Source organism: Oryctolagus cuniculus, chromosome 16, assembly GCF_051225735.1.
Source record: "Oryctolagus cuniculus isolate XC-2025 breed Fujian yellow rabbit chromosome 16, ASM5122573v1, whole genome shotgun sequence".
Taxonomy (NCBI): domain Eukaryota; kingdom Metazoa; phylum Chordata; class Mammalia; order Lagomorpha; family Leporidae; genus Oryctolagus; species Oryctolagus cuniculus.
In genome coordinates this window covers 27,857,954-27,876,076 of record NC_142882.1, presented here as the reverse complement: position 1 = coordinate 27,876,076, position 18,123 = coordinate 27,857,954, and the positions used below count along the sequence as shown (strand labels likewise).

Below are 18,123 nucleotides of genomic sequence, written 5' to 3'. Positions count from 1 at the left end.
CCTACTCATCCGAGCTCAGGCTCAACCCTGTGCCCCTGCTCACAGCCTTGCTCGCCAGATCTGCTTCCCCACCTGCAAACCACATCGCAGGAGGTGTGCCCACCCCCTGGGGCCCTCCCCCTGGTACTTGGGGGTTGGCAGGGGGTCAGTATCTGGAGTTGCTGGTTCTGTCACCCCTTTCCTTTCCCACGGGGCCCTGTGCTCATGGCTCCTGCAGTTTGGGGTGAGGAGGAAGAACCATTTAACAGGTGAGACTGAGGCTCAGTTGACCGAAAGGGCTTGGTGGAAGTCCGCAGTCAGGGAGTGGCAGGATGGAGTCTGTTCCCCGCCAGGCCTGTGGACATGTGTTGCCCTCTGCCCACTGCTGGGTCCATGTGTTTCCAAGCAACTTTCCCCGGCCTGTCCCCTGGTGCCACCCACCAGGAGGGAGGCCCTGGGTCCAAGGACTGCGATTCCAGGTTGCTGTCAGCTCAGACATCACCACTTTGGGAAACGTTTAGCCCAAGGTCCACAGGATCCCAAATGGGTGGTGGCATCATCATCTCTCCATAGCAGCTGCTTCTCCGTGCCCTGCTCTGCATGGGGCAGAGGGTGGGAAGAGGCTGCATACGTGCAGGCTGTCAACTCGTGGTCCCATGTGGTGGGGAGAAACAGGCTCAGAGGCCTATGCCAGGGTCACAAATTGTCCCATGTGGCTTGTGGTGCTTCCTGTTCATGGATACATTAGTGTAGATCTAACCATCTTTGCTGTTTTGTTGAACTGTAACCTGGTAATACCAAAAGTCTGTTTATCAAAAACAAACGTCATTACCCTTACATTGAATGTGTGTCACTCCGTTCACCTGACCTGTTGTTTCAGGTGTGTGTTTATACTCCTGCCTGCAGGCTACATTGGGAGCTGCTTTCAGAATCATCAGGAAGAATGTTCCAGAGATACAAGAAAGCTTCTATTGCAGTGACTTTAGAATTGTAAAAGAAGCAGAGTCAAAGTATTTCTGTTGTGATTTTGCTTCCTGTTGCTAAGCAGTATACAGAATAAGCTGTTGCTTATGTAATAGGAAGATAAGACATGCACAGAGGACTGGACTCTACATCCCTCTGTTTTGTGACCCAAGGCTGATGGGTCAGCAAGAAATGTGCCGTTACAGATATTTGTGTCATTTGAAGACCTGGCTGTGGACTCCACCCAGGAGGAGAGGCAGGACCTGGAGAGTGCCCAGAGGACCCTGTACAGGGATGCGATGCTGGAGACATACAGCAGCCTGCTGTCCCTCAGTGAGTGACACTCCTCAGTCACACCCAACTGGACTGCTCTTTTTTTTTTTTTTTTTCCCATTTGACAAATAAACAAATGGCTTATAAAGTGCATTGCTATTTAGGCATGGAATTTGATCTGTGTAACTTGTGAGTATGCACACATCATAGCAAAGGATTCAGATGGGCCCTTTTCTCACACAGAAGCCTGAAAAAAAATTCCTACATTGATTTCCATGCACAGGATTGTGTGGTGCCAAACCCGAGCTGATCTTCAAGTTGGAGCAAGGAGCAGAGCCATAGATCACAGAGGAAGCCCGGAATCAGAGCCTCCCAGGTCAGTGAGCACATACTAGGCTTGGAGGCTGGGACGAAGACGTCTCCGCGGTTATCCATTGTCTGTGTTCATCCATCACCCTTGTGTTTTGTAGTGGACGAGCATTTTCTTAGGCTTATCAAAAATGCAGTCTTTTTGACTGTACAAAGGCTTTTTTCCAGATTAGGAATAGTCTCTGAATCATAACTTGTCCTGCTGTCCACTTTCATACTCTGTTTACTCAGGAATTGGGAGAGAGAGTGTGTGTGTGTGTGTGTGTGTGTGTACACACACATATATACATATAACTCTCTGTAACTATGCCTCTCAGATAAAAGAAAGTATACAAGTCATAGTAGGAGATACTTTAAAACTCCACTGAGATTTGAAAGCAAGTGACAAGTAGGAGTACAGCCAAGACACAAAACGGAAGTAGTAAGTAAACGTGGAGAGGTCTCCAGTATTAGCTTAGAATCCCCGGTGCTGATTTTTATTGATGTTTCCCACCAGGCCAGGGCACAGCCGAGCATCCTGAGTGCACAAGCTGACTTGTGAGCTGGAGGAACACATGGGACTTGCCCGAGCCCAGGCTGTGCCCATCCCAGGAGAGGAGTTGCAGAGCTATGGCTGCTCCCGCCCAGGAGCTTCTTCCCCACAGGGGCCTCCTGCAGGCTGTGGAGCTCTAGCGCTGGAGCTGGGCCGATTCGAAGCCAGGAGCCAGGAGCTTCCTCCGGATCTCCCACGTGAGTGCAGGGGCCAAAGGATCTGGGCCTTCTGCTGCTGCTGTCCCAGGCCATAGCAGTGAGCTGGGTTGGAAGTGGAGCAGCCGGGACTTGCACCGATACTCATATGGGATGCTGGCACTGCAGGCAGCAGCTTTTACTCGCTACACCAATGCCAGCCCCAATCCTATCACATTTTCTAAATTCATTGTGATTTCTTCTATGACCCGCTGGCTACTTGGGAGTATGCTAGTTATTTTCCATGTATATTACAACTTCTCAAATATCCTTTGGGTTTTGGTTTTCAGGTTTTGGAAAAATTTTTTCTTTAAGAGCCGGAAAGACAAACAGATCATCCATCTGCTGCTTTACTCCCCAAATCTCCACAACAGCTGAGCCATACAGACCACACTGGGAGCTGCGAAATCAGTCGAGGCCCACACATGGGTGTTAGGGACCCAACCACCTGAGCCACCACCAGCTTCTCAGGGTTTGTGTTCAGAGTATGCTGGAAATGGAGCAGAACCGGATTTGAACCCAGGCACTCTAATGTTGGACACAGACATACCAAGAGACCACCTTCACCACTTGGCCATGCACCTCTGCGTTTCAGTCGAACTCCCTTGTGTTCAGAGAAATGCTTTATGGTTTAAGTCCTTCCAGATTTATTTAGGCTTTTATATGATCTAGCAAACATTCTTCTCTGGAAAATGTTGCATATTCACTTGAATATAAATATTCTTTTTTTAAAGATTTTATTTATTTATTTTAAAGATTTATTTATTTATTTGAAAGAGTTACAGAGATGCAGAAGCAGAGAAAGAGAGAAAGATAGACAGACAGACAGACAGATATCGTCCATCCATCCGCCTGTTCACTCCCTAGATGGCCACAAGGGCTGGAGCCATGCCAGTCTGAAGCTAGGAGCCAAGAGCTGCTTCTGTGTCCTCCACACAGGTGCAGGGGCCCCGAGCATTTGGGTCATCTTCTGCTGATTTCCTGGGCGCACCCTCAGGGAGCTGGATTGAGGTGGAGCAGCCAGGACTCAAACTGGTGCCCATGATGGGATGCCAGCACTGCAGGCAGTGTCCTCACCTTCTACACCACGATGCTGGCCTAAAATTCGAGGCTGTCCATTGTTTGCTTGTACAGCCGTCACTCTTACATGTTGGCAGATTGTTTTTCATTCTTTTAACTTTTGAACCTTTCGTATCTTTGAATTTAAGTGTTTTCTCTTGTACATGATAGCTTGCTTGATTTCATCTTATTTTAATTTAATGAGACAAAATTAGCCTCTGTAAAATATTTATTTGAATGATGGAGTGACACTGAGAGTAAGGTGGGGAGGAGGAGAGAGAATCTTTCATTACTGGTTTACTTCTTTTTTATTTGACAGTCAGAGTTAGACAGTGAGAGAGAGGGAGACAGAGAGAAAGGTCTTTCTTCTATTGGTTCACCCCCCAAATGGCCGCTACAGCCAGCGCTGCACCGATCTGAAGCCAGGAGCCAGGTGCTTCCTCCCGGTTTGCCATGCGGGTGCAGGGCCCAAGCACCTGGGCCATCCTCCATTGTACTCCTGCCTGGGCCACAGTAGAGAGCTGGACTGGAAGAGGAACAATTGGGACTAGAATCTGGTGCCCCAACCGGGACTAGAACCCGGGTGCCGGCGCCGCAGGTGGAGGATTAGCCAAGTGAGCCGTGCCACCGGCTATTGGTTCACTTCTCAAATGACCACAATAGCCAGGGACAGGACAAGCCTAAGCTGGGAGACAGGAGCTCCATCCAGGTCTCCCACATGGGTGGTGGGGGCCCAAGTACTTGTGTGATCATCTACTGCCTTCCAGGTTTATTAACAGGAACCAAGATCAAAAGCAGGAAGGGTCTAGAACTCACGCCAGGTCCTGAACTGTGGAAAGTGTGTATTAGGCAATAGATAACCTCACTGTGCCACAATGCCTACCCCAGTTTTTGCCTTCTTAAAAATTTCATCTTCAGCTGTAAAATAATTTTGTATATTTGTAGGCAAAACATGACATTTCAGTGAATGTGTTCTGGAATTATCAAATCACGCCAAGTAATATATCTATCCCATTATCTACTTTTAAGTTTTGTTTATGGTAGGTATATTTAAAGGCCATTTTAACCACTTTGAAACATACATTACTACAATCTCCTGCTATGCAGTGTGGCAGGGGAACCCATTCCTCCTGCCTATCAGAAACTGTACCCTCTGCCCAGTGTCTCCTTTCACCCCTAGCCTTCCATTTCTACTTCACCTTGTGGTAGCCACCCGTGTGCTCTCTGATGAATTTGTGGTTGTCAGAGTCCACATGTTATACAGAGAATGGATCTGTCTATCTGGCTTGTTTCCCTTACACAATGTTGTCCCTTTCCCTTTAAGGTGGCAATTTTTTTCCTCCCATGAGACCATCATCTCTCACCACAGCATTTATGTCCTGTTCTGAACACGTGTTCTCACGTTTTGGAGACTTAGGCTGAGAATTTCTCAAACTTTTACGTTCTCGTTGCAGTTTGCTGTCAGTTCCTCCGATTCATGGCTCTCCTGCATCTTACTGTAAGTAGTCAGGGGAGATCAAGCTGCTGCTTCAGTACTCTGCTTAGACATTGTCTCAGTTACATATAGATCTTTATTGCTCACGCTAGACCTTCCACAGAGGATAGAACCAAGTTGCTTTAGAAGAAATGCCTTTCCTCCAGGTTTTGCTAACATGTTTCCCATTTCCTTCTGAGACACATGTGAATCACCCCCATGTCCATATTTCCTGTATATGCCTTAAAATCCTTGCAACCCAGATACCAGTATCCAGTTTCAGAGGCACTTCCATATATTTATGTAATTGTGACAAAAATACCTTATTTTTGGTAATGTAATGTTTCTTAATCTACATGGACTGCCAGAGCAAAATACCATAGGCTGGGGTGTTTTGACAAAAGAAATTTTTTTTTCTCACAGTTCTAGGAGCTGGGCAGTACGGTATGAAGCTGCTGACTGATTTGGCTTCTCATGAGAGCCAGGAGCTAGGCGCTTTCCCGTCATGTCCTCAGAGGGTCTTTGGGATGTGTGTGCAGTGGAAGGGTAGAAAGTTCTCTTTTTTCTTATACATCTTCTTCTTATACACTAATCCTACCAGGAAGGCCTTACCTCATAGCCAGCTATAACATGAATTCCCTTACAGAGACTTCCTCCAGATACCAGCACCATTGGGTAAAGGGCTTCCATTCATACATGATGGCACAGCCATTTTTTGGTGAAAAAATGAAATAAAAAAGTAAACTCATTTTGGTGCAGAGAATTCTGTAGCCATACGTGGTTTTTCATAGTAAATGTTTTTCATGAAATTTTTGGAAAATCTTTTATATATTTGGATCCAGTTTTTGTTGTTGTTGTTGTTGTTGTTTGCAGCAAAATAAACATATCTTTGAATTCTGTTGTCCACAGTTGAGTTGAAGTAGCCTCATATTTGTGCGGGGCAGAAACCTTCCGGGAAAGGTGTGCTTGTGGTGATCCTGATTGGAGGCTCAGGGAAGGGTGTCATGATGGGAGCCAGCAGAGTGGAGTGGGGGAGGAACTGGTGAAGAGACCCTTTCCCCTGGGAGTGTAAAGTTTACTGACAGGAGACAACTTGCCTCTTGAAAGCACCATCAACACTGGCACAGAAAGGGCAACTCCTACCAGATTTCTCCTTTAGGGGTGGGATCATGGGGTCTTTGTATTGGGAGAATTCAGAGTAGACCAAGAGCATGAGCAGTTGCATAATACGAAGGCCACACTGGATGTGGGAAACGGGTTTGCAGTTTCTAGATTTCCAGTTGGATCAAGTTCTGTACTTTTCAAAAATGTGTATAACTGTAATTCTGTAACTAGATTTTTTGTTGTACTTTGTACTCTTTTGTGTGTGTGGCTTAAGTCTTTAGGAACCAAAGCCACGGTTTGTATTTCTGTGTTTTCTCTGATAACTCACTGTGAGGAGCAGTGAGGTGGCAGCAGCTGTAGTAGGCAGGGGAGCGCATACTTTAGTTTCCCAGGGTAAGCATGGCAAATCGCCACAGGTGGGGTTGTTTAAACATGGATTGATTTTCTCATGATTCTGGAGGTTTGATCAAGGTGTGTGGTTGTGTGTTTTCTGGCATCTCTCTCTGGCTTCCGTCAGACATGATCTTGCCGTGTCATCTCACACTGTTTCCTTTGTTCATACGCATCCCTTGTGTCTCTTCTTACAGGACACCGGCGTGGGTTCAGGTCTCATACTTTTGTTTTCATTTGACTTTAATTATGTCTGACAATGATTTAAACCTTACGTAGAATCACATCTGAACCTTATCTACAATCAGCATAAATCTGAAGGAGTCAGAGAAGCATTTACAGGGCCCAAGGTCTCGAGTGTGGTTGCATTCCACTTTCAATTCACTCTCAGATGAAACAGCATTTTCCCAAGATTTACAGAAAGATTTTTATAGAAGACACGCTTTTTAATTACTAAATATGTCATTTTCATACTGACAGAAATACTTTTTTCCCCCCTATAAGTCACTCTGATGAGAGAATTCTTTTAACTCCTGAGGACTAAAGGAATTACCAGTCGGCGCTGTTTCTTGTCAGTCTAAGCTGTTTGTCTCTGACATATGTCAAGTCAGCTTTTAGAGGCCCGGGGAAGGGCAGCTTCCTGGTTTTCTCTGAATTCTGAGGCAGCTCTCCTGGCTTTGTGGTTTCACTGTGGGCTCTCTACTCATCTCATGCTCCTCACTGGAGACCGAGGAACAAGATTGCCCTCCAAGACGTGCGTGTTAGTTCTCTGTTTCACGTGTTTCCTCCTGGCTGGAGCCCTTTGAGGAATCTCCTTTCCCTGCATCTCATCATTTGTGAGATTTCCAAGTGTGGCCTGCAGGTTCCTGACAGCACGTGGGGCGTGCCGTTAGCATTCTTTGCCTGCTTGGGTGAACCTTGCAGACCCTGGTAAACCGTTATCATTCTTACTTGGCTGTGCAAGTGGAGCAGATGAAACAGCAAGGGTGTCTTGGCTGTCCCTGGTGTTTTGTCCAGTTGGCGTTGTCCGTGCTAACTGATCTGTAGGCGTGCTGGCGTGCCTCCCACCTTCACTGAGACTTTTGTGTAGTTTTCAGGGCGTCTCTGAACTCCAGCACCACAACATTCAGTCACACAGATGACTGTTGGAGGCAGTTACCAACCACAAACACAGGTTCACAGAACTCGACTTTCTCCAAGCTGCCCCTGTTTTTGATGAAGCTCTCCAGTGTTTCCTTGGCCTATCCCGACACGTCGAAGTTAAGCTCAAGCCCATGATTTATTCCAGCAGGACCTCAGATGCAGCCCACCATCATACATCAGTATCCAGTTCCACTTCCAAGGTTGAGAAGAGACACTCCTGGGTGAGCCTCAGTGCCTCCATAACGTCAGAATAAATGCAAGGTGCTGGCAGGTGTGTGTTTCCATGCATCCAGGCTGTTTTTATTTTAATGATGTATTCATTTATTTATTTGAAAGAGTTACAGAGAAGGAGAAGCAGAGAGATATATTCCATCCTCTGTTAGCCTCCTCAAATGGCCACAATGGTCAGGGCTGGGCCAGGCCGAAGCCAGGAGCCTCATCCGGGTCTCCCACATGGGTGCAGAGGTCCAAGGACTTGGGTCATCTTCCACCGCTCTCCCAGGCACATTAGCAGAGAGCTTGATCAGAAGTGGAGCAGCCGGGACTCAAACCAGCACCCGTATGGCAGGTTCCAGTTACCTGCTACACCACAGTACCAGCCCCCAGGCTAAGTCTTTGTAAACATTGTCTGTAGCCTTCCATGATCACTTGCTCTGAAGGCTTTCAATGTGGATATACTGAGCTGCTTTTTATCAGTTAAGTCGTCATTATCTTCTTTGCTCTTCCATGATAGTTTTCATATCAAATTATAAATTTTAAAATCTTGAAGAAAATTAGCAGAAATGGCTCTCCATAGTGTAGTGGGGTTCCTTTTTCTTTTAACATTGCAGTTGATTTCCTGATATAAACTAACCTTGTGGCACAGCGGTCAGGTCAGCCCACTGCAGTTAGGACTCAGCTTCACGGTAGCTGGCTGCTGCCACCACCACAGCTTGCTAGCTTTCATTTGCAGTGTGGCAGTTTTCTGGCAGAACTCCCATGGCCACTCATGCCCTGAGCTGGACTGTGGGGTAATGGCACAGGCAGGGACCTCACAGGGAGGCCCTGGCCAGGCAGACAACCAGATCCACGTGTGGGAGGGCGGCCACTCGTTCCTGTTCTTTGACTCACAGTCAAGCTTGCAAGAAGAATGAAAGTGCAGTGACAACTAACAGTGCCAGAACTGTGATGGAGAGGAGTGAAGTGGGCATTTGGAGATTCGAGGACTGACTACAGCCCCTGTCTCCACTGTGAGGAACAGTATGTTTTTCTTCTTACTGTTGAACTCTTTACCTAGGGTAAAGTTAATCTGATGAGTATAAAGTACACTGAAAGTAGATCATTATAATAATTTTTAAAGATTTATTTACTTGATAGAGTTTGGGCTGGCGCTGTGGCACAGCGGGTTAATGCCCTGGCCTGAAGTGCCAGCATCCCATATGGATGCCAGTTTGCTCCACTTCTGATCCAGCTCTCTGCTATGGCCTGGGAAAGCAGTACAAGATGGCCCAAGTCCTTGGGCCCCTGCACCCACTTGGGAGACCAGCTGTTGCAGCTAATTGAGGAGTGAGCCATTGGATGGAAGACCTCTCTCTCTCTGCCTCTGCTTTCTCTGTGTAACGCTGACTTTCAAATAAATTAATTAATTAAAAAAAGAAAGTTACACAGAGAGGAGAGGCACAGAGAAAGAGAGAGGTCTTCTATCCATTGGTTCCCTCCCCAGTTGGCTGCAGCGGCCAGAGCTGCACTGATCTGAAGCCAGGAGCCAGGAGCTTCTGGGTCTCCCACGCGGGTTCAGGGGTCTAAGACGGGCCATCTTCTACTGCTCTTCCAGGCCATAGCACGGAGCTGGATTGGAAGTGGAGCAGCCAGGACTCAAACCAGCTTCCATATGGGATGCTGGCACTGCAGGCATTAGCTTTACCTGCTGTGCCACAGTGCCAGACTCCAATCCCTGTAATAACTGAGAGGGAATGAGAGGAAGGAGGGGGAAGGGTGGGAGCGTGGGTAGGAGGAAGGAAAGAATACAGAGTACCACTGTATTCCCAGCCCTCTATACATGAAATACATAAAATTTGCTTACCTTAAATTTAAAAAATGATAGGAATTAAAACTCGAGAAAATATTGTAAACTCTTCAGTGTTGATAAAAATGAACAATTGAATATCTTTATTTAAAATACACCTAGGGTGGACATTTGGCCTGGTGGTGATGATTTAAGTGATAACACTCACACCCAACATCAGCTTCTCCTGATTCTTGCTCCCAATGCTGTGTTCCTGGTAATGCAGTGCATGGGAGGCGGCAGCTTTGGCTTAAGAGGGTCCGTGACACCAACATGGAAGACCCAGGTTGAATTTCTGGCTCCTGGCTTCAGCCATTGGTCTGGTCCAGGACCATTGTAGGCAGTTGGGGGAGTCACATTATTACCTACCAGAATTAAGTGTCTCCCAGCCATGTATGATTTTTTTTTCTTCACTTAAAAGAAAAGTACTTGATTGTGTTTTTTGGGAGAAACAAGTAAATAAAATACTTTGGGATCATTTTACAAAATTGAAGCCCATAAGAACTCTAAAGCCATTGCAGAAATATTGTATAAACATGTATTCATACATTTTTTAAAAAATTTATTTGTTTGAAAGGCAGAGTTACAGAGGGGGGGGGGGGTCTTCCATCTGCTCCTTCACTTCCCAAATGACTATACAGCCAGAACTGAGCCAATCGGGAGCCAGAAGCTTCTTCCGGGTCTCCCACATGGTGCGGGGTCCCAAGGACTTGGGCCATCTTCTACTGCTTTCCCAGGCCACAGCAGAGAGCTGGATCAGAAGTGGAGCAGCCGAGACTCGAACTGGTGCCCATATGGGATGCTGGCACTGCAGGTGGTGGCTTTACCCATTATGCCACAATGCCAACTCCAGCCCCAGGGGCTAGAGATTTCAGAGGAATCTTAATACCCAGTAGAAGCTTCTGGTACAACAAGTGTCAGAAGAAAGGAAACAAATGGGAACAGGACACCTGCCAGTCTCCACAGACACATGCCATAGATGGACTTCTAAACACCCCTGGGGAAGAAGCTGCCACTGAGCTAAAGGGAATTGCCTGATGTTGGAAGTGTGTCTGTGACTTCCAGCTGAGGAGTTCAAGGTGTGTTGCAGTGTGTGACCGAGTGTGTCTTGGGGCGCAGCACATTTGTTGTGTGCCTTTGTGAGGAAAAAGTTGAGATAGAGAAAAACCACTCAGGGATTCTCCTGGTGACCAGTGAGAAGGATGCAAGACTCTGACTTCTTAGAAAGGCCTCACGTTTCTCCCTACACCTTCCATGGCTTCCTCTTGTACCCTGTGTGTTACCCAGGAACCCCAGGGTCTGCAATTGCTTTAAAAAATGCATCTCACCAAGCTGCTGTCACAGGTAGCCCCTCCTATGCCCCGTTTCTTTTTCTGGGTAGGTGGGCTGGGGGTAGACATTGGGAACTAGAATCAGGATCCCAAGCAGCATCCCAAAGCTTTGCTCCTAGACTTTGGAAAATTTGGTCGTGGCCCTGAGTCACCTTCTGACTGCACAGGCGCGTTCTCTGCTGACCTTGCATGGGATAGCGGCTGCAAAGGGAGCCCGTGATCTGTGTGTGTGTGTGGGGGGGGTGGTTAACTGCACCCACCTAGACCATCACTGCAAACTCTTGAACTGCAAAAGCTCCCAGTGCTTTGTGTGTTGACCCGGAAAGAAGGGTGAGAGCCATGAGCACTTCATTGTTGTACCCGCAGGGCATTTCATGGCTGCCCTGGCCCCAGTATGGAGGCTGTGATGTGTGCGAGCACTTGGCGCCACCCACAGGCTGCAGGGACATCTGGAGACCCACACCTGGCGGGTACTGAGCAGCCCTGGTGCTGGGCAGCCACGACGTCTGTCCACCACAGGAGATTGCAAAGGCAGCAGAGTGCCCCAGCCTCTCCCGCCTGCCTGTATCCCTTCTTGCCATCACCTACACTCTGCTTGGCTGCCACAGGAGACCCTGCCATGTGCCTGTGGCTGTGGTTAGAATCCCCGCACACTGGCCCTCAGCTTCTTGCATGTCAGCCCCAGTCCTCCCCATAACAGTATGGATGCAGGCTAGGGTACAGCTGCATGGAGCCCGGAAGGGGGGCATCCCAGTGGCCCCCTCTGCTCCATCACCTTCCCAAGGAAGGCACTTAGGCAGTCGGGGTGCTGTGTAGGTACATGGTAGCCGACAGCATGGGCACAGTGTTTTGGTGCACTACCCCAGGGGTCTGGCTCCTTACCTGAATGACAAGGACTTCAGCAACCACTCCTCACGAGACCCTCTGCAGGTAGCTAATGAGCTCCGCAGGCCAAGCTGGAGGCACTGTGCCACCCACCGCACTGTGCCTGCTGCTGCACTGTGCCCTGGGTGCCCCCACAACGTACTTTGCGTGTGACTCATATTCTGTTCCCAGTTTGAAGACAAGCCCATGCCAATTCTTCCTGGCCCACATTATCCCCTTGTGCCCCTTGGAACCACAATTAAAGAAGATGGGTTGGGGCCTGGCTCAGTGGCATAGCAGGTAAAGCCGCTGTCTGCAGTGCTGGCATCCCATATGGGTGCTGGTTCGTGTCCCGGCTGCTTCACTTCTGATCCAGCTCTCTGCTATGGCCTGGGAAAGGAATAGAAGATGGCCTAAGTCCTTGGGCCACTGCACCCACGTGGGAGACCCAGAAGAAGCTCCTGGCTCCTGGCTTCAGATCAGCACAGCTCCAGCCATTGTGGCCAATTAGGGAGTGAACCAGTGGATGGAAGACCTCTCTTTCTCTCTCCCCACCCCCTTCTCTGTAACTCTGATTTTCAAATAAATAAATGACTCTTAAAGGAATGATTTGACTGTTGAAGCACAGGGTTCATGCAGGAAGACTCGCGAGGCCCACGCGGTCCAGTGGCATCCCTAGAGTCACACGTTGGTGAATGTCACTCCTGATCTGCCTTAGCCCTGTACTGGCCCCACTGGCTGCTGACATCCCATACCAGCCCTGCTGTCCTCACTCATATCAGACATAGGCAAAGAAGGCACAGCAGCCTCTTGTAAACCAGCGTCATTCACCACTGACCACCCTTCTGGTCTCCAGTCAGCTGCCCACTGCCTGGCTCTGCTGAGTGGAACACAGCACAGTCTGAGGTCAGAAGTGGTGACAGCTAAGGAAGGAATCACTGAATCCTGCCATTCCCAGCGTAGGACAAAGTATATGGAATCAAGTTGGAGTTGTGGGAGTTTCTGTGACCCCCCTCCCCAGCCAAGTCACGTTGTGTGGATCGTGTGTCCACTGAGAAGACCCACTGTGGTCTGGTGGTATTTTATCTCATCGTGGGAATGAGTGTCCTTAACCCAGAGTGTAAGGCCTCCTTGAAACATCTCCACACATGTCACCCCTTGCTTCGTCACCACTCTTGGTCACTTTCTGAATAATTTCATTCCTAATTAGCTTCCTTTATTTTTAAGGGCCATCAGGACATCTTTTGGTTTTCTTTTTCACTTTACTGTCCTTTCCACTAATCTATTAGTTCTTTGATTTGAAGATCTTCTACAAGTGCACTGTAAAAGTTTATGGAAAATGGATTTTTAAAAAATATTTATTTGAAGGCCAAGCCAGAGAGAGAGACAGATCTTCCATCCACTGGTTCACTCCCCAAATGGCTGCAACAGCCAGGGCTGGGCCAAGCTGAAGCCAGGAACCAGGAGCTCCCCCTGGGTCTCCCTCGTGGGTTCGGGGACCCAAGCACTTGGGCCATCCTTTGCTGCCTTCCCAGCCGCATCAGTAGGGAGCTGGGTCAGAAGTGGAGCAGGCAGGACTCGAACCAGCACCATGGGATGCTAGCACTGCAGACAACGGCTTAACCTGCCCTGCCACAGTGCCGGCCCCAGAAAATGGATTTTAGAAATAATTTTTGGTGGGCCGGCGCCGCGGCTCACTAGGCTAATCCTCCGCCTAGCGGCGCCGGCACACCGGGTTCTAGTCCCGGTTGGGGCGCCGGATTCTGTCCCGGTTGCCCCTCTTCCAGGCCAGCTCTCTGCTGTGGCCAGGGAGTGCAGTGGAGGATGGCCCAGGTGCTTGGGCCCTGCACCCCATGGGAGACCAGGAAAAGCACCTGGCTCCTGGCTCCTGCCATCGGATTAGCGCAGTGCGCCGGCCGCGGCGGCCATTGGAGGGTGAACCAACGGCAAAGGAAGACCTTTCTCTCTGTCTCTCTCTCACTGTCCACTCTGCCTGTCAAAAAAAAAAAAAAAAAAAAAGGAAATAATTTTTGGTGCAAAGCAGTTTGAATTGACACAGGTCTTTTCTTCTTCCCCGAACTATCCTTCATTACACTTTGGAAGACTCTTGATATTCATGAGTTTGCACAAGCTTTTCCCAAAGATTAACATCATCCAAATGCATTTAACAGAAACTTCTTGAGGTCTTGTATTTATTCTCTCATAAGTAGAGCTAGTAATCTAGTGCCAGAACTGATTGAAATGGGTATTTTGTGGGGCTTACATATATCTGTTTGTAGAAGCAAGTGTGACCAGAGATTTCTATCTAAAGTATTGCTCTTGTCTGGTAACCTTGTTAGGTGGGTCCCGGCCTCTCCCAGGACCAGCTTGGAGGAACCTTTTTCACCTTGTTTCAAGGGTACTGTTGGCTTCATTATGAAGTTCTGGGAGGAATATGATGAGTTTAATGCCCAGAAAGACTTCCACCCAGTAATGTCCCATCTTGGAGTGAAATGGAGGGCTCATACCAAATACTTAAAAACTCCAGTGTGAATACAGACTGGGCTCTTGGTCTTTTACTGAGGTGTCTGCTTGGTCTAGCAGGTGTACTCTCTTCTTTAGACTTGGCTAACAAACTTACTGCTCTTCCCTGTCTCACGTTCGAATTCTCTCTTGTGCAAAGAAAGCCATCTCTGATCAGCCATCTCCGATGATGTGTTGACTTTCATTCTCACAGTTCTGTGAGTTGAAGGTTACACTTTCTTATTCACTAAGTTAATGAGTGCAGCTTGGTTTTAAATCCCAGATCACATGGGCAGCAAGAGAATGAGTCAGAATTCTATATCAACTCTCAGATGTATCACATATCATCTGCCTGTTCCCTTTTAGTCTTCCCACTTTTTTAGTTTCTTTAATATGGCTTTCAAATGGGTTAGCTCATTTGCTGATAACATTGCCTGATGAAATAAATGGGCAGGTGTACTATCATTTAAAATAGAAACTGATTCAGAAAGGCTAACTTACAGGACTGGTGCTGTGGTGTAGTGGGTAAAGCCGCTGCCTGCAGTGCTGGCATCCCATATGAGCGCTGTTTCGAGACCCGGTTGCCCCACTTCAGATCCAGCTCTCTGCTATGGCCTGGGAAAGCAGTAGAAGATGGCCCAAGTCCTTGGGCCCCTGCATCTACATGGGAGACCTGGAAGAAGCCCCTGGCTTTGGATCAGCACAGCTGCAGCCATTGCAGCCAATTGGGGAGTGAACCAGTGGATGGGAGACCTCTCTCTCTCTCTGCCTCTCCTTCTGTCTGTAACTCTGACTTATAAGTAAGTAAATAAATAAATAAATCTTTTTTTAAAAAAGGCTAACTTACGTTGTGCCATGGAGCCTTGAATGAAATTGAGTGAATTTCTAACACAGTGGTTTGAGACTACCAGTGCCAAGTGAGAGGCATTCCTGTGAGGCAGAGAAACTCCAAATGCTGGAGCTCCCTGCAAAGATTTTTATTGGAAACAAATTTTTGAAAAAATGTAGTTAACCTTGTAGAGATGAAGGTAAAAAAATAAATGAATACCATGGTAGGGGAGGGCCATGTCAGCTCTGGGGCAGAAGATGGCACCAGTCATAGGGGATGTCTGGCACTGACCTTGTAGCTATGGTGAACTTGAGCTCTGTGGTGGGGGAGCAGGTGTTCCTGGCATCAGCCCTGCTATTAACGGAGCTGCTGTTTTGGCTGTGGTCCAGACCCACAACTGCTGAACTTGACTAAGCTTCTGGATCTGGAATTTTTGGTAGAGTTTTCTGGCGCTCTGGAGCTGGTTGCCACAATGGGTTTGGCTTTAGATCACAGCCCCTTAGATTTACCTACACCTGGTATCTGCCCCTAATCTGGTGGTGGAGTTGGAGTTGGGGGTGGTCCACGGTCTTGGTGTGGTTTTGAGCTTGGGCCGGCCCTGGCCCTGAAGCTCCCTGAGGAGTAATGGTCACAGCCTGGACTGCCTTTCTGTTGCCTCCTGACAACAACCAGAACTCTTCCTTATGCTTTCACTGAAGCCTACACTCAGGAAGTCTTCCCAGACAGCAGTAAGCACAAGAGTGATCTGGGGCGCTAGTTTGAGTCCCGGCTACCAACTTCCTATCCAGCTCTCTGCTGTGGCCTGGAAAAGCAGTAGAAGATGGCTGAAGCACTTGGGCCCCTGCACCCACGTGGGAGACCTGCAGGAAGCTCCTGGCTCCTGGCTTTACATTGGCTCAGCTCCAGCTGTTGTGGCCATTTGGGGATCGAACCAGCAGATGGAAGACCTTTCTCTCTTGTCTCTCCCTCTCACTGCCTGTAACTCTACCTCTCAAGTAAATAATTTCTTTTCTTAAAAAGTGATCTGAATGTGTTATTGCTCCTGAACTCCATCACCCCTACAACTTTGGGAACCTCTGCTCTGTGTGGCTCGGCCCCATCCCCACTTTGCACTCTTCCTGTACCCATGATAGTCCTCTTCACCTTTGTATTCTGTCTGCCTCAGTGAGCTCTGGATGCTCCAGCTGCCATAGGAGAAAGTGAGCCCTGCACTCCCAGCCAGAGCCAGGCATGGTAAAGCTGCGGGTAGGCCACCAGCCCTTTAAACTGCAAAATGCTGGTGGCTGTTAGAAATCCCCTGGGTATCGCTAGAACACCCCTGGTGACCTGGTATCCAGCCACTCCTACCCTAGAGTGTCCAAAGTACAGATCCAACTCAAGATCACCCCAAATGTAAAGACCTTTCAGAGAAAGACCTCTCACTATGAAGAGTATGGCAAAGCCTCCATAGTGGGGGCCAGCGCCGTGGCCCACTTGGCTAATCCTCTGCCTGCGGCGCCAGAATCCCACATGGATGCTGGGTTCTAGTCCTGGTTGGGGCGCCAGATTCTGTCCCGGTTGCCCCTCTTCCAGTCCAGCTCTCTGCTGTGGCCTGGGAGTGCACTGGAGGATGGCCCAAGTGCTTGGGCTCCTGCACCCATGTGGGAGACCAGGAGGAAGCACCTGGCTCCTGGCTTTGGATCGGCACAGTGCTGGCCATGTTGGCCATTTGGGGGCTGAACCAATGGAAGGAAGACCTTTCTGTCTCTCTCTTACTGTCTGTAACTCTACCTCTCAAATAAATAAATAAATAAATCTTAAAAAAAGAAGCCTCTATAGCGGGAAGTCAAGAATTAAAGATCTGGGGCCAGTGCTGTGGCGTAGCAGGTAAAGCTGCCGCCCACAGTGCCCAGTGCTGGCATCCCATATGGGTACTGGTTCGAGTCCCGGCTGCTTCACTTCCAATCCAGCTCTCTCCTAAGGCCTGGGAAAGCAGAAGATGGCCCAAGTCCTTGGGCCCCTGTACCCACACAGGAAACCTGGAAGAAGCTCCTTGCTTTTGGCTTTGGATCAGTGCAGCTCCAATTGTTGTGGCCATCTGGGGAGTAAACGAGTTGGGGGAAGACCTCTCTCTCTCTCTCTCTGCCTCTGCCTTTCTGTAACTCTGCCTTTCAAATAAAAAAATAAATAAATTTTTTAAAATAAAGAATTAATGATCTGATACTCTCTCTCTTCTTCAGGGTATCCTGACACATCTGTGTGCCTGCCACCCCACCCTCTGGAATGTCAGTTCTGTGATTAAGAAATGGCAGTGTTGGGGCCCACACTGTGGCGCAGGAGGTTAAAGCCCTGGCCTGACGCACTGGCATTCCATATGGGTGCTGGTTCTAGTCCTGGCTGCTCCTCTTCCAATCCAGCTCTCTTTCTATGGCCTGGGAAGGCAGTAGAAGATGTCCCAAGTCCTTGGGCCCCTGCAGCTACGTGTGAGACCCAGAAGAAGCTCCTGGCTCCTGGCTTTGGATTGGCGCAGCTCTGGCCATTGTGGCCATTTGGGGAGTGTACCAGTGGATAGAAGATCTCTCTCTCTGTCTCTATCTCTTTCTGTAACTGTATCTTTCAAATAAATAAAATAAATCTTAAAAAAATAAAAGAAATGGCAGTGTCAGGTCATTGCACCAGCACTCAGTAATTGTTCTCTGGCAAACAGGAGAACAAAAGCCTATGTTCTGGCCTGGACTCACTGGCGTGGTTTACCTGGAGGGGTGCTGCCCCTGTGGAACAGCACTGAACGTGGAACAAGGACACTGGGTTAGAGATGGAATGTTTCTCACTGGGATGTGAGATCCCTTTGCACTCTTGTCCCTAAACCCAGCATCCGTGTGCTGAGAACTTGACCCAAGGAGCACTATCAGCCCAGTTGTCAGTGATCCACTGAGATTGGCCACCTTGTTCACTCAAGGTTAGGGAGGAGGTTGGCCTCTTCTGACAAAGTCAGCCCTACAGCAGTTCCCAGCTGCTCTGAGAAATGCTCTATCGCTCAGGAACCTAAGGGTCAAGACTCCTGACAACTGGCTTAAGGAAACATCTTCCATAT

General features: G+C 48.5%; 1 long non-coding RNA gene and 1 pseudogene across 28 annotated transcripts in view; one reads left to right on the top strand and one right to left on the bottom strand.

Annotated features, from left to right (window-relative positions):
- Positions 1-17,683, top strand: part of LOC149121644 (uncharacterized) — a 32,694-nt gene extending 15,011 nt beyond the window's left edge. For 3 of the 27 annotated variants that reach the window (XR_016222287.1, XR_016222273.1, XR_016222298.1), the window contains 4 exons: positions 886-1,275; positions 1,499-1,591; positions 2,081-2,313; positions 17,270-17,683. This is a non-coding gene — a long non-coding RNA (uncharacterized LOC149121644). Of the gene's footprint in view, positions 1-859; positions 1,592-2,080; positions 2,314-17,269 lie in introns of all 27 variants that reach the window. The other 24 variants (XR_016222295.1, XR_016222286.1, XR_016222288.1 and 21 more) reach the window with 16 other exon arrangements.
- On the bottom strand, positions 5,476-7,769 carry LOC127488757 (protein-L-isoaspartate O-methyltransferase domain-containing protein 1 pseudogene; annotated as a pseudogene). Its single transcript, XR_016223270.1, has one exon. The product of XR_016223270.1 is annotated as a protein-L-isoaspartate O-methyltransferase domain-containing protein 1 pseudogene (transcript).
- Positions 17,684-18,123: the final 440 nt, after the last annotated feature.